Genomic DNA, 15,252 nt, shown 5'->3' with positions numbered 1-15,252 from the left:
TAGGAGTTGAAAGAGGCTTGGCCTCGCCCATGTCGAATTTCTTCAGCACATCATTTGTATACTTACCTTGTTGGATGAATGTGCCCTCCTTGACTTGCTTGATTTGCAATCCCAGGAAGAAAGTGAGCTCTCCTATCATGGACATCTCAAACTCCCTGCTCATGGTGTCTGCAAACTGTGACATCCCGACCCAGGGCTCAATAGGATTAATAGGATACTCATACAAACAAGTTGCAAGTTCCTTTCCGAAAGCCGATCTCCAAAGAACTCTGAGGTTAGGCGTGCTTGGCCTGGAGCAAATTGGGGATGGCGACCGGAAAGTTCTTCGGTGTGCATAAAAGACTTGGTCTATGAGGGTAGTCTATGTCCTAGAAAGCTACCAGATGTAAGCAGGCCCGGCCTCGGGGAGGCGGGACGTTATAGAATGGTATCAGAGCCGACTCTCGCGGTTTCATGGGCACGTACGGGCGTAAGTGCGTAGGCATGAGCACAGGTGCATGGGGGCACAGATGCCACCGGCATGTGGATGGGCACGTGGCGGGTCAGTGCGCGGGCATCTGGGATGTGCCACTGGCACTGGACGCACGGACGTGGCACAGGGATCGTTAGCACTGGATGCACAGATGTGGCACATAGGCCGTTGGCACTGGACGTACGGGACGTGGCCAAGAGAGGACGTTCCTGGCTTGGGATTGACCGACGAGGATGTTGGTCTCTTAAGGGGGTGAGTATGTGACATCCCGACCCAGGGCTCAATAGGATTAATAGAATACTCATACAAACAAGTTGCAGCTTCTTTTTTGGAAGCCGATCTCCAAAGAACTCTGAGGTAAGCGTGCTTGGCCTGGAGCAATTTGGGGATGGGTGACCGACCGTGAAGTTCTTCCCGGGTGCGTACAAGTGAGGATAAAGTGTGCAGAAAAGACTTGTGTTGGTCTGTGAGGGCAGTCTATGTCCTAGAAAGCTGCCAGATGTAAGCAGGCCCGGCCTCGGGGAGGCTGGACATTACACAAACTAGGCAACAAGTTTATGAGAAGAGCCACCAAAAATAATATCATCCACATAAATCTGAACAATTAGAATGTCCTGCCCATGCCTGCGGAGAAACAAGGTCTTATCAACAATCCCCATCTCAACACAACTCTTAAGCAAAAAGGTTTTCAGCCTGGCGTACCAAGTCTGTGGTGCCTACTTCAACCCATACAAAGCTTTCCTGAGCTTGAACACTCAGTTTAGGAACTGGGAACTCTCAAAGCCAGGGGGTTGCCTCACATACACTTCTTCCTCTATAAACCCATTCAAGAAGGCACTCCTAACATCCATCTGAAACAGTTTAAACCCTCTCGGGGCTGCAAAGGCAAGAAGGATCCTAATGGCTTCTAGACGAGCAATAGGAGCAAAGGTTTCCTCATAGTCTATCCCTTCTTTCTGGCAAAAACCCTATGCTACTAAACGAGCCTTTTTGCGAACAACAAGTCCGTCCTCCCCCTGCTTGTTCTTAGACACCCATTTGGTCCCTATAGGATGGCAATTTGGTGGAGGCTCAACTAGGGTCCAAACTTGGTTTCTCTCAAAATTTTCCAACTCCTCATGCATGGCATTTACTCAGTTTGCATCAGATAAAGCATGTCCAATATCTCGAGGCTCAAAAGAGGCAACAAAAGCAGAATGTGCAAAGTGTGAGATCCTGGAGCTGTGTCTAGTGCTGTGTTCATGAATGTTACCGATCAAGGAGGATGAGCACGCTGAATTTGTCGTGGAGCCTGGCGCTCTGAAGTAGCCTCCCCCTCAACTGCAGCTGGAGCCACTTGTTCATCATCAGTGTCTTCATCCCAATACACTTGATGGAGGCCTGAAGTGGTCAAAGTAGTGGTTGGACCTTCCAACAGTGTAGATGATGCAGTCACTGGAGGCTCTGCAACTGGCTGATGATCAATTCCATCATCTTCAGCTCAACACCTGCATCAACAAGAATGTCCTCCTCGAATATGCTTTGTCCAAGCTCATCGTCACCTGCAAGCTCAAAGCCACTGTTTGCACAAGGTATGGATTCATTGAATGTCATTTCACATGTCTCTACTACCTGGTTAGTCTCAAGGTTAAGAGCACGATAAGCACGACTATGATTAGCATAACCAAGAAACAAACCATCAGAAGAACGAGACTCAAATTTGTTCAAGTTACCTTGTTTCAAGATGAAGCAGCGACACCCAAAAGATCTCAAATGGCTTACCTTGGGTGCACGCCGGTGCATGAGCTCATAAGAGGTTTTCTTCAGGAAAGCACGCAAGAAAATCCGATTCGAAATGTAACAAGCAGTATTTATCGCCTCGGCCCAATACTTCCTAGGAGTCCTGTGCTCATCGAGCATCGTCCTAGCCATCTCAATAAGGGTCCAGTTCTTGCGCTCAACAACTCCATTTTGAGGGGGCACATAGGGAGAAGAAAACTGATGTTCAAGACCATGATCACGGCAGAAAGCCTCAAAATGAGCATTTTTGAATTCTGTACCATTGTCGCTGCGAATAGCTCTAATGGGTCATATGGTCGCTCGTTCTTCAGCCTCAAAATCAAATCTCGAACAAAACCAAACACTTCATCCTTTGTCTCAAGAAAGTAGACCCAAGAATAGCGAGAAAAGTCGTCAATGATCACTAGAACGTACCATTTCCCACCAACTGAATGCACCCGAGCAGGATCCACAGTGTCCATATGTAGAAGCTGAGCTGGATGGTCAGTCATCACCTGGTTTACAGGTGGGTGAGAGACAACAACCATCTTCCTGTGATGACACGGAGCACAAACCAAATCCTTCTCAAACTTTAGCTTAGGAAGACCTCAAACAAGACCCGATGAACTCAGGCGTGAAAGAAAATCAAAACTTAAGTGTCCTAATCTCCTATGCCATTTCCAAAGCTCAGAAGAAGAACTGACAACCAAACAACATGAAGGTCCAAAGGAATTAGAAAACTCAGCATGAAAAATCTGACCCTCAGGGATGATCATGCACACAAGCTCACCCTGACAATCAAGAATCCGTGAAGACCCATTCTTGAAACGCACCTCAAAGCCTTCATTAAGTAAATGTGAAACCGAAAGCAAATTGTAACCAAGAGGTCGAACAAGTGCAACACATTTGAGAGCAACAGTGTCACTAACCTTTGATCGCGCCTTCAGAGACCACCTTATCTTTGTTGTTATCCCCAATAGTGATGTACTCCTTGGTACTCACGGGGGTAAGGCAGGAGAACCATCTAGGATTTCCGGCCATGTGACGAGAACATTCGGAGTCGATCAACCACATGTCCTCCAGCCCTCTGACCTACATCAAAAGCAAGAAGAAGAGTGAGCAAAGGTGCCGGCACTAGGGTTAGTAAAACAAGTGTTGTACCAGTGTCGAGCCATCAGCTCAAAAGTGGAGTTAGACACATCCACAAATTCATTTCTCCTCTGAGGCTGATGGTCACCATGCGGAGGAAAGCATGGTTCATCAAACCTCTGAAACCCAAAGCTACGGCCGTGATCCCTAAAACCATATTGACCATGATTCGGATCACGCCTAGCACATTCTTCCCTACCTCTAGCGTATCCCTGTTGACCTCTATGAACACCATGAGGAGGGGGAAACGACTCAGGCCCATGTACACCATGACCAGGGTGGTACATGTCCTAGTTCCTCCACTGGTGCTCACGTCTCTCAGCTCTCTTATGCCGGTAGCAGAACTCAGCCAGGTGACCATCTCTCCCACAGTGCTCACAGTGAAACCTCACTCTCTCAGGCTATGGGTTCACTTTGGGTTCAGGCTTTTGGTCTGTGGGCTAAGGAAGGTGAAGGTTCCTGATTTTCCCACTGGATGGGGCTTTGGTTTGAACGGAGGGCAGTTCTTGGGATCTGAGGTAGTGCCACTCGGGATCCACATAGTGGCTTTAGGCATTCTTTGTGGCTTTGGGTGTTCATGGGTAATGTCTGAAAAGATATCAAGCCTGTTCTTCAACTGGTTTGGCTTCTCTACCCAGACAGTTTACCATGGGACTTTTCGGGATGGTTCGATATACACTCCATCTTTGATGGGGATAGGCTTAGAGGCGGAAGCATGGGTATCACTCTTCTTAGCATTCTCACTGTCAAGCCGAAAAACCCAATGATGATTCAAATGCTCAATGAGTTTCCCAACCCCAAAACCATCATGCCTTTTGAACTCGCTGAAAAGCATGCCCAGTTGTGGTTCCTTGCTAGACACCCAACTCAAGACTATCCTAAGGTATTCATTTTCCTCCTCAGTTAGGGCTTGGATAGTCCGCAACTCATTCAGCTCATCCACTCATGACAAACATAGATCACAAACTGGGATACTTGATTTCTCAAGTTTCTTAATCTCAGCACGAGCTTCATCGAGCTTACTCTGGAGAGTGGGACAAGTGTCACAAGCAGACAACAAGACACGACTAGCCTTAAGCTCATCCAAAGAAGCTTTAGCAACATCTCTTTCTTCTGCCAAAGCAGCACACCTGGATTGCAAAGCTACTAGGTCTAGCATATGAGTAGTACATTCAGAACATTCAGCAGAATCAGACTTAGCAACTCCAGCTTGCGCATATTTCAATTCATCAAGTTCAGATTTAGCAGCTTTAAGCAGCTCAATTTCCTTAGCAGCATTTTCTAGATCAATTTTAAATTCAACATGCCTAACCTTGGTGTCTTTAATAAGCTTGTTGCGACTATCTAGAGAAAAATTGAGAGCCTTAACGTCAAGCACAAGATCATCGTAGGTTCTCACCTCGGACTCATTCTTAGAGTCGATGCTGTTGTTGGTCTTCCCATCTTTAGAGCTCTTGGCCACCAAGCAGTAGCCATCGAGGTTCTTGTTGGTGGCGAAGTAGCAGAGACCCAACATGTTCTTGGTGGCCTTCTTCTTCTGCTTGATGATGATCTCCTCATCACTTGAGCTTGAGTCACTGGAGGTGTCGTTGGAGGTGGTGGAGTCATCATGGTCACTCATGGTGGCGGTGAAGGCACGCTGCTTGCGGTACTCTTCCGTGTACTTCTTCTTCTTGAAGTCTCCCTTCTTGTGGTTCTTCTTCTTCTTCTTGTCGAAGGGTTTGGACTTGTTTTTGTAGGAGTCGTACTTTCCCCTCTCCATGCTTGGACACTCAGCAGCAAAGTGACCGGGCCGACCACACTCGAAGCAAGAGTTCTAGCTCCTCCACCTCTCCTTACGGTTGTTGCTGAACCGCTTGATCTTCTTCGTGAACAGAGCGAGCTCATCATCACCAATGTCCTCCAGCTGCTCCTCTATCATGGAAAGCAAAGCAGACAAAGCAAAGGCACTCAGCCTTGAATTAGCGTTAGAAGCCTATCTAGAGCCGGTCACAAGGGCCAAGGAGTTAGGATCCTTCACATGATCCTCATGCTTGGCTCGGAGCTGAATATCAACCTCAGTTGATTTCAACTTGGAGAAAAGTTCATCGGTGCCAAGAGTCTCGTAACCCGCGGACACTATGATGGCACCCACCTTGGTTCCCTATACTGACCGATCCAATGCATGCAAGATCTTCAAAGCTCTCTCATGGTCGGAATAGGGTAACACGGCGATGTTTTCCTTCATTGAGTTCACGATTATGGTGAAATGCCAAAACATCACTTCAATAGATTCATCAGGCAAATGAACAAAGTTCTCATACTCATGTCGATAGGTCTCGAACAACCGAGCCTTGACCCGGTCGTTCCCTCATGAGCATTTTTCAGGGTCAACCAGATCTTGTGAGCCAAGTCCTCATAATCTTACACACGATTAAATTCAGCTTCACACAAACTTTGCAACAAGAAATTGACAGCCTTGTCATTTGCTAGAAACTTCTTATCCTCATCAGACATGGGACCCCGAGGAAGGCAATAAGTTTCATCCTGACTGATTTCCCAGATTCCGATCCCCCGACTCTTCAAATAGGCTCTAATGCGGATTTTCCAATACTGGTAATTTGAGCCATCGAAGAATGGAGGGCCGGACTGGCCAAATCGCTCAGAGGTCTCTATAATTGATCACAAAACCGATTAAGACAAGGATGTGATCCTAACTAGCTCTGATACCAATTGTGGGACCGAAAAGGCGACCAGAAGGGGGGGTTGAATGGGAGCCAATCAAAATTTCTCCAAACAATGAGAAATTTGGCCTATATCGCAAAGCACGACCCGACTACCTTCTCTTCTAGCAATCACCACGATCACGTAGTCACAACGGACTCAATGACCCTAGGGATGATGCTAGGAAGCACAGCGGAAGAATTTCAAACAATCAAACTGAAGACAGGCAAGATATCAGAAAACATCGAAACTTCTAAAAATGTGTCAGAACTTCCTTCACTGGGTCGGAACTTCCGAGGGGTTGGAACTTCCTTCGCGTTGTCGGAACTTACTACAAATTCTGGGCGCAGCAAACAAAGAGAATAAAGGCGAAATCCAATCAAACGACCTCCAAACTTCGTGAAATTTGGACCAGAGCTTCGCTATAATGTGTAGAGTCTTTACCCGAAAGATCCTCACAAAAAGATCAAGACATCTCCACAAATTTCACGAAATCGGTCAAGAACACTAGAGAGGAAGGGTTTCAGGAAATCTCAAAATCCGAGGTGCTCGTGCATGGATTTGGTGGGGGATCAACCTAGATGTTGTTGCACATATGCCAGCACCAAATCCCCGCAAGAAACACGACCCAAATTGCAGCCAAGATGATGAATAAAAAATCCCACGAAAATGCCCCCAAAAATCATAGAAAAAGAAAAATGCGAAGAACAAGAGGATGGACACGAAAGTCATAACAACAAGTGATGAATCCCAGAGGATAACGTGAGGATTCGGGACTCACTTCCCATCTCAAAAATCTCCACAAGTTCTCATCTAAAAAACTCAAGGAAAAAGGAAAAATATGGGAGGGAGACAGAGAGACAAAAGAGAGAGGGTGAGAGGATTGAGAGAGATGGCTATCCACTCCCCTCTATTTAACGCTGATTGTCCAGATTTTTGTAGACGCATCGGACGGGCACGGATCCTTTTCCACTTCCCTTAGCCTCGAAGCAAGCTCGGAGATGATGTTGTGTGCCCTCCGCCCGGACCTTGACCGCGCCAAGTCTGCCCTCGGTTTTGCGGCCGAAACCGGGAAGCCAGCCACCAGGATGGTTTTGAGGCCCAAACCATCGAAACCGACCATCTTCGCTTGGCCGCCACGCGACCTCTCTGATGAAGGCAAGTGTCGGACCTCCCGCCGTGCCTTAATGCCTTCGAGTCGTTTGCGCGCTCCCGCCGCACAGGCCGCCTACTTGACTCGCCATCGTCCTCGCCGACTCGGCCCACGTCACCGCATCCTTCCTTCATGCTTCCTCGTTGATCTGTGCACCATGTGGGCTGCCCGTAACTCTGCCTGGCATCTTCGGGTCCCTCGGCCCAAGTCTATAGATGGGTTAAGTCCCTCAGCATCTAAGTCCCGAACTATGGTTCAATGATTCGTCCCGAACCTTCCATCATCCAGGTCCAATACCTGCATCGTCCTCTTCTGCTTGACCTTACTGATCAGGTTCATCCCCGAAACCTTTCACTTGGCCTTCACCTCGCACCGTCGACCGCCATGTCGCACCCTGCACCTGCACTTCACAACCAAGGCAAGCATCAATACGCAATGGTTGTCAATCACTCATCACACTAGGAATGACCACCACTGGTCCTCAGAAGGCTGTGGCGAGCGTCTTGCTTCTGACGGTCAATTCCAAGGATCCCCTCCACCCACGCCGCTAACCACCATGTTCATCTTGATCAACTCCTCATCTTTCCCGCCAAGCATCTTGTACAATGAGTAGGGCATAAGATTTACAATGGCCCCACCATCCACAAGCATGCGAGAAATCGGCTTCCCATTGATATGTCCCCTCATGTAGAGAGCCTTCAAATGGTTGTTCGATTCTTTGGGCTTCTGGAACACAACATCACGAGGCCAAAACTAAAGATGAGCCACCTCATCTTTCGGAACCAAAAAGTAATCCAAAGACATATGTACAACATTGATCTCCATGTTGCTGCACTTCGGAGACACTTCATAGTCCACTAACTCCTCGTCCTCCTTTCCTAGAGGAGCCAGTGGCGCTTCATCAACGCAAGAAACCGAAACGGGTGCTACTTCGGCTGTCTGCTCTGTACTGAGCTCAACTAGTATGACTGGTGACCTAGGGCGGTCTGACTAGTCAGTAGCACCGGTCTGACCGGTCACCAGGGTTGGTTCGATCGGTCTTGCTGCTGGCTGGTCAATCGCCTTGACCTGCCACACTTTCCCTTGAGGGACCATGGGTCTATACTTGTTGAAGTGCCCGTCCCTCATCTTCTCTGGCTCCTGTTCCCTCTTTTCCTTGTTGCAAAGGCATTGCAGTTTTGTTTTTTTTGTATGTGTCAACCCCTCGAGACACCATCTAGGCTGATGATATTTATCTACTGCCTTGCTACTGCCGACCTCATGATCATTGGCCATGACAGGTTTCTGAAAAGGAGAACTGGCCGACTTACCAAACACCATCGTCCCTTTACCTTTGTCTTACACAACCACTTTGATATTACCGATCCAAACAACGGCATCGGTTTTAATCTTCTCTGAGCCAACAACAGGTTATACCTTTTGCTCTTTCCCCTTGACACGGTACTCCAGCCGTGGAGGAGCATATTTGGTCGGCCCTGGTGGGACCGGACTGACCGATCATGTAGGACCGTTCTGACCGGTGCGGCGTGCTGCTCTGGACCTAATTGGTGTGGTCCCAATCGGTCATGCACCGGTGTTCTAGAGCTCTCCTCTTGATAATGTGAAGGATATGGCATAGGAAAACATTGCATCCAGATCCCCTCATGCTCCCATGCCGGATTTGTAGCGTTTGATGCGGGCGGTGCTCATGGCATGGTAGCATACACCTTCTGTGGTGGAAATAGTGTAACATCACCCCTGCGCCTGTTGGATTCCCTCCTTGCAGATGGAACATTGGCTTGACAAGGTGGTGATCGTGGTCTCTTTTTTAATGGCTGATCTTTTTGAACAGCCTTTCTGTACTAGTTCAAGAGTTGGTTAAAGGTAGGTTTTTGACCAGCAAACCTCCCTCGCACCTTTAGCTCATTACCCTTCTAAGTACCCACTTTTAGGCACTTCAGCTTAAAGGTCCGGGGTTGGTCACCAAACCGGCCTGACCTGTCACTAGGTCTGGTCTAATCGGTTGATGATACCGGTCCGACCGGTCGTGCCTGGACAGCAGGCCGACTAGTGCTGGATGTATAGTCTCCTTGCCCCTCGAGCCTCAGGGCGTTAACAGTGATTCTCGGAGATTGTTTTCCATCAGGAGTCTTCTACACAACCTCTCTGCCTAGAATTTTGTCATCAATATTCATCGGCCTTGGATCACCAATAACAACATTCTTCCCTTTATCCCCTTCGGCTTGTTCCGGTCGAAGTAGTACCTTAGGATTGTTCAATTCCAGCGTGTGAATAGGGAAGGGAGACATATCAACTTGCATCTCAGAAAGTACCAATCGTCCATCATCAACAGCCGATTGTACCTATCGGTGAAACACATTACAATCATTAGTAGCATGTGAGAAAGAATTATGCCACTTACAATATGCGTGTCGTTTCAGTTCTTCTGCCGATGGTATAGCATTAGATAGACGGATGTTTTGATTCTTAAGTAATTCATCAAAAATTCTATCACATTTAGAAACATCGAAAGTGAACTTCATTTCACTTTGCCGATTCTTTTGAATAAGCTTTAATGAAGGACACGTAGATGGTTTGGCCTTTGATGGCCAAACAAATTCAGCGGCATACACTTTTTTCTCCTCATCGTCCGAACAATTAGAATCATGATCAACTACATGTGTGTTGGACCGATGCGGTTTGAAAGTATCCTTTGCATTCTTAAACTCAAATTCCAAACCAATGGCTCTCATTTGCAAATGATTAACAGTAATAAAATCAAAGCCTTCAAGTTTCTCTTTCAAGTAAGAACACAAACCATTATAAGCCAAATCCGTCAAATTTTTTTCTAAAATTGTTAAATTAAAACATTGGTTTTTAATAGCTTTAAACCTTTGGAAATAATCTAAGACCGATTCATCTCGGCCTTACCTAACCAATGTCAAATCTGACAATTTAGCCTCATTTTCTCCGCTAAAGAAGTGATCATGAAATTTACGCTCCAATTGATTCCAATTTAAAATAGAGCTCGAAGCAAGTGAAGAAAATCAAGAGAAAGCGGTTCCAGTCAATGATAAAGAAAATAAACGAACACACAAAGGATCATTGAAACTCTCCTCTCCCAAATGTAAAATATATTGACTAACATGTTCCCAAGTAGTACGAGAATCATCACCATTAAATTTAATAAACTCGAAAACACACCAACCAGCAGGATATGAAACAAAATCATACTCAGGAGGATACGATTTTTGATAAAGACGCAAGCTACCCATATCAATCCCAAGCTTAGTTTTAAGAACTCCAGCCAGATCCTCTTTGAACCTAGATAAATCGGCCTGGTAATTACTGCTAGTCGAGGTATGTAGTGAGGATACCATACAAAGAGCATTAGGGGCGGTGTATGACTTTGTAGCATTAGGAATCGGTCCGTGCTGAGGCCCGGATCCCTGCTGTGCTCCACTTGAAGCTGCACTAACAGGTGGCGTATAAGGTACCATCTCGCCGGTTTGGCCTGGGGCAGCCGAACTAGGGATGGTCGCAAGCGTCGTGTGGGACGGTGAATTTTGCACCATCGCTCCGGTCTGACCGGTCATCTGACTAGTCTGACCACTCGGACCGGTCTGACCGGTCACCTGGAGCGGTCCAACCGGTGGCATATAAACTAATGACGGTGGCGGAGTTTGCCATACGAATGTGTTCGGCGGTATCCCGTAAAATTGATCTAGTGCAGGGGCTGCAGTAGCCGAACTAATCTCTAGTGAATAAGTGCCATCTATGACACGTTTACTCTTTTTTAACACAAATGTCTCACTCGTAGCTACTTGCGCATCAGATATCCATTTATCGATTAAAAGCGACATTTGCTTAAGTAAATTAGAGGGTTCATTGCTTACAGCGGGGATCTCTTCAACCTGATGATTAGCCAGCTTGAAGGAAGGCATAACGAACTCTTCGACCCTCTTGACGAAGCCACCACGATCCTTCTTGAAGCCTTTCAAGAACTGCGTCTTCAAGTGACTCCTCAGCGATCAGGTAGGCCCTGTGCTCCTCCTCGGTGAGCTCCTCCATCGTTGCCGTGATGATGTTATTCTAGTGGATCTCACTGGTAGAGTCCATCTTCTTGGAGATTTGGATTAGTTCGGTTTTTGTGCAACTAGGTCAATCTAGTCCCCAGTGGAGTCGCCAAATGGTGCATTGACACAGAATCGCGCCAAACACACATGGATACGCTAGAACGCGCGAACGATCATCAAAACAATCAACACCGACGAAGCCCTGTGCAGACCGGTCTGACCTATTGTGCCGAACGGTCTGACCGGTGTGTGTAGAGTGCCGCATAGACCTAGAACATCGAGCTGGGAGGGACCCGTCAGAGCTCGTGGAACTAGGGTTGCTCTCAGATCGGTAGGCCACTCAAAACACCTTCGAACACCGTCGAGACGCAGGAAGAACAGCAAATTAGGGTTTGGAAAATGCTAGGATTTGAGAAGTAAAATGTAATGCGATTTGTATTGATTTGATTGGGAATAACCTCAATCGGCCTTAGCCTTCATATATATAGGCCGATGAAGACATACCCCTTCACGAGTTGATTTATAAAAGATTTCCTAATACAACTCTAAATCTATTCGGACTCTAGAGACTCAGACCGGTCTGACTGGTCGGCCTGACCGGTCAGGCCGGTCATCCTCAGCTTGTGCCAAAATTGATTGTCAACACACCGCCCTGAGGCCGCAGGCCCACGGTGCATCGCTGCCTCCGACCCTGCTTCGTCAGCCCTTCCTCTCCCCGGTCCTGGTCGGCAATGTACTCGCCGGCCGGCCGTGCTGGCTGATCTGTTCGATGCACCATCTCTCCATATCCCTGCGGTTCCACTCCATGGTTAGCCTTCCCAGCGTCTGGCTCAACTGGCGGCACATCTTGCCACTTCCTCTCCCCACCGGTAATTTGGACTGCCACTAAATGCTATTATTATGATGCATGCATCCAACTTGAAAATCACACTGTCTTTAGTGTTGTTGAGCATGTAAAAACCTTTTTCGCTCATGCACCATGTATTGATGTGCCAAACAAAGCATCCAAATTGTGAACCAATGATTCCAGATATTATTTCTTATGTATAACATAATGGTTTTCATATTGTCTTCTCTTCTAATTGGTGCAGTAGTAGAGTGCTGCCTGTAACTCCACACAGGTGCTCAGCCTACGAAATGCAAGGGTATTGTCATATTATTTTGGTACGTTTTTACATACACCACATACTTATCTCTGAACCAAGTCAACAATGATCCTGCCTGCATACCACATACTTATCTCTGTTCTCTGAACCAAGTCAACAATGGTATATAAATGTTGTCTTTAGTAACAGCTATTTTCGCCTTTCCTATGATTGGAAGCTACTCATTTGTTGGTGCTATATTTCCGTACTTCTGCAATGAAAGCTGTTATGGCAAATATCCTATTTTAGTTTCTAACTGTAAGATATTACTTTGTTTTCCATGTATATTTTTAGAGTACAATAAAACTTTTTAGTTGATGAATTAACTATATGTGCCCTTCATTCTGAATGTTTATGGTCTCTATTCCATACATACATTTATTATTTTCAAACGGAACTCAATTCTAAACATACGAAACAAACCATCTTGATTGGCTGAGTCATTATTCTGGGTTCTGACATGCTCAGCTTCACATAGCCCTTCTTCGACACTGAAGTTTGTATTTTGGATGTAAAGTTACGATGTAAAGTAATATGTGTTCCTGCAATATTAGAATTCAACTACAATTATTACATATATGACCTTACCCGACTACAACAAAGCATCTCTTCTCATTTGCAGATATAGTGTTAACTAAAAAAAACTTTTTGATCATTGCTTAAGCATCTCTTTTCATTTGCAGGTATAGTGTTAACTAGAAAAAAAACTTTTTGCTCAATGCTTCAGCAGCGTCTAATGTATCGTACTGCCCTTATGGATGGACTTATGTGTTACACCTTGCTATTGCCGCTCAATGCCTTTAGATACAGTAAGTTCCAATATCCTCCGCAATGTCAGTTTTATATCTCCCAATATTTTGTTTAGTGCATTTTGACTTTTCCTTAACTTTTGATGCTACGGGAAAGTCATACTTTGCCGTGTGTCTGAAGCTTTGCCGTTTGCATTATTTTGGGCACACGGCAAAGACTATCTTTGCCGTGCGTTGCAGAGAAAGCGCACGGCAAAAAGCTAACACACGGCAAAAACATCTGTTCGTCGTGTGCCGTAGAGAAACACACGGCAAAAATACATGTCCGCCATGTGCTTGGCAGAAACACACGGCAACAACACCTCTTCACCGTGTGCCTTGGAGGTGGCACACAGCAAAGCTTTTGCACGCGCGCGGCGCGTGTGACGGCCGTTAGGCCATGGGGCGGCCACAAACACTACTACAAAAAATGATTTTGCGAGGCACTTTGAAAACAGCTCGGAGGCGGGCACGTTAAAAAACCACCTCGGTTAATGCCTACGATTAACCGAGGTGGTCATTTTTTTATTAACCGAGACGGTTACGAAGAACCGCCTCTCAAAATCCATTAACCGAGGCGGACGCCTTAAAGTGTCCGCCTCAGTTGATACCAGGCCCAAGAAAGGCCCAATGAGCCCAGTTATTCAGAAGGAGTATATAATGAAATAAACCCTAAGTCTCCCTCCTCACTTCCTCTTCCACCCCTGCCGCCGCACCCCTCTCTCTCTCTCCACCCCTGCCCCTGACTTGCCCCAACGCCGGCCCTAACCCTCCCCTCCCGTCGGCCCTCCCTGCCCTCCCGAGAGGGCCCGCCGCAGCTGCCCCTCTCTCCCTTCTCCCTCTCCCTCTCCCGCGAGGCGGTGTCCCCGTTCATCTCCCTCTCCCAGGGCGGCGCGGGCAGGGTAACCCTCTCCTCCAGCGGGTGCGGCCGCAGCGGGTGGTGCGAGGATCCCTACCCTGAGTCCCTCCCTGGAGATCCCTCCCCGGCCGGCGCGCGACCCCTCCCCGGCGCTCCCTCCCCAGTGCAGCACCCCTCCCGGAGCTCCCTCACCGGTGGATCCCGGATGGGCTCGGCGGGCTCGGTGCGCCGTGCTCGGTCGAGGCGGATCCGGCTGCCGCAGGGTGGATCCGGCGGCGGTGCCGACGGCCTACAGCGGCGGACCCGGTGGGCACCTTCTTCCTCCCCCGCCAATGCCTCCTCTCCTCATCGACCTCACCCTCGATGACCTCCCCTTCACCGATCATAGCGCAAGGCGGCCGGATCCGGCCTGTGGAGGCGTAGGGAGGCCGGATCCGGCCGGTGGTGGCGCACCTCTCCCCTCGCCGGCGGGCCTTGAGCAGGAGGTGGTGGGCCTCTCCCCTCACCGACGGGCCTCGAGCAGGGCGGGGATCTCACGGCGGCACAGCGGCACGTTCTTGAGTGCGCGGGGTCTGCACGGCGGCGAGGCTCCACGGCGACGGGGGACCTCCATGCGGCGGGGCTCTCCGGGGGCTGCACGGGCGGCCGACGGCGGGTGGTGCTGCGGTGATGGGCTTGGCGGGCCCTCGATGGGCTCCGCGATCTTTCTCTTTTTTTTTTGTTTTTCTTTTTTGATTTACCGAGGCGGGCACCAAACCGCCATGATAAATGCCATATTTACTGTGACGATTGGTCTGAGGCGGTTGTGGTTGCCCGCCTCAGAAAACCCATTTCAACCGCCTCGGAAAATGAATTTTGTAGTAGTGAAACGGCCGTTAAACTTTGCCGTGTGCCCCGCGGCCGCACACAGCAAGCAGCTGCTCTTTGCCGTGTGCCTAGGTGGCGGCACACGGCAAAGCTTCTGCACATGCGTGGTGCGTGCAACCACCATTAGACCCTGTGACGGCCACAAACGGCCGTTAAGCTTTGCCGCGTGCCCCATGGCCGCACACGGCAAATAGGTGCTGTTTGCCGTGTGTCCTACCCCAGGGACACGACAAACCATCTGCACGTGTGCATCGCGTGCAACGACCGATGGCCACCAGCGGCCGTTAATCTTTGCCGTGTGCC

Source organism: Panicum virgatum, chromosome 8K (assembly GCF_016808335.1).
Source record: "Panicum virgatum strain AP13 chromosome 8K, P.virgatum_v5, whole genome shotgun sequence".
Taxonomy (NCBI): Eukaryota; Viridiplantae; Streptophyta; class Magnoliopsida; order Poales; family Poaceae; genus Panicum; species Panicum virgatum.
This window is presented reverse-complemented; position numbering follows the sequence as displayed.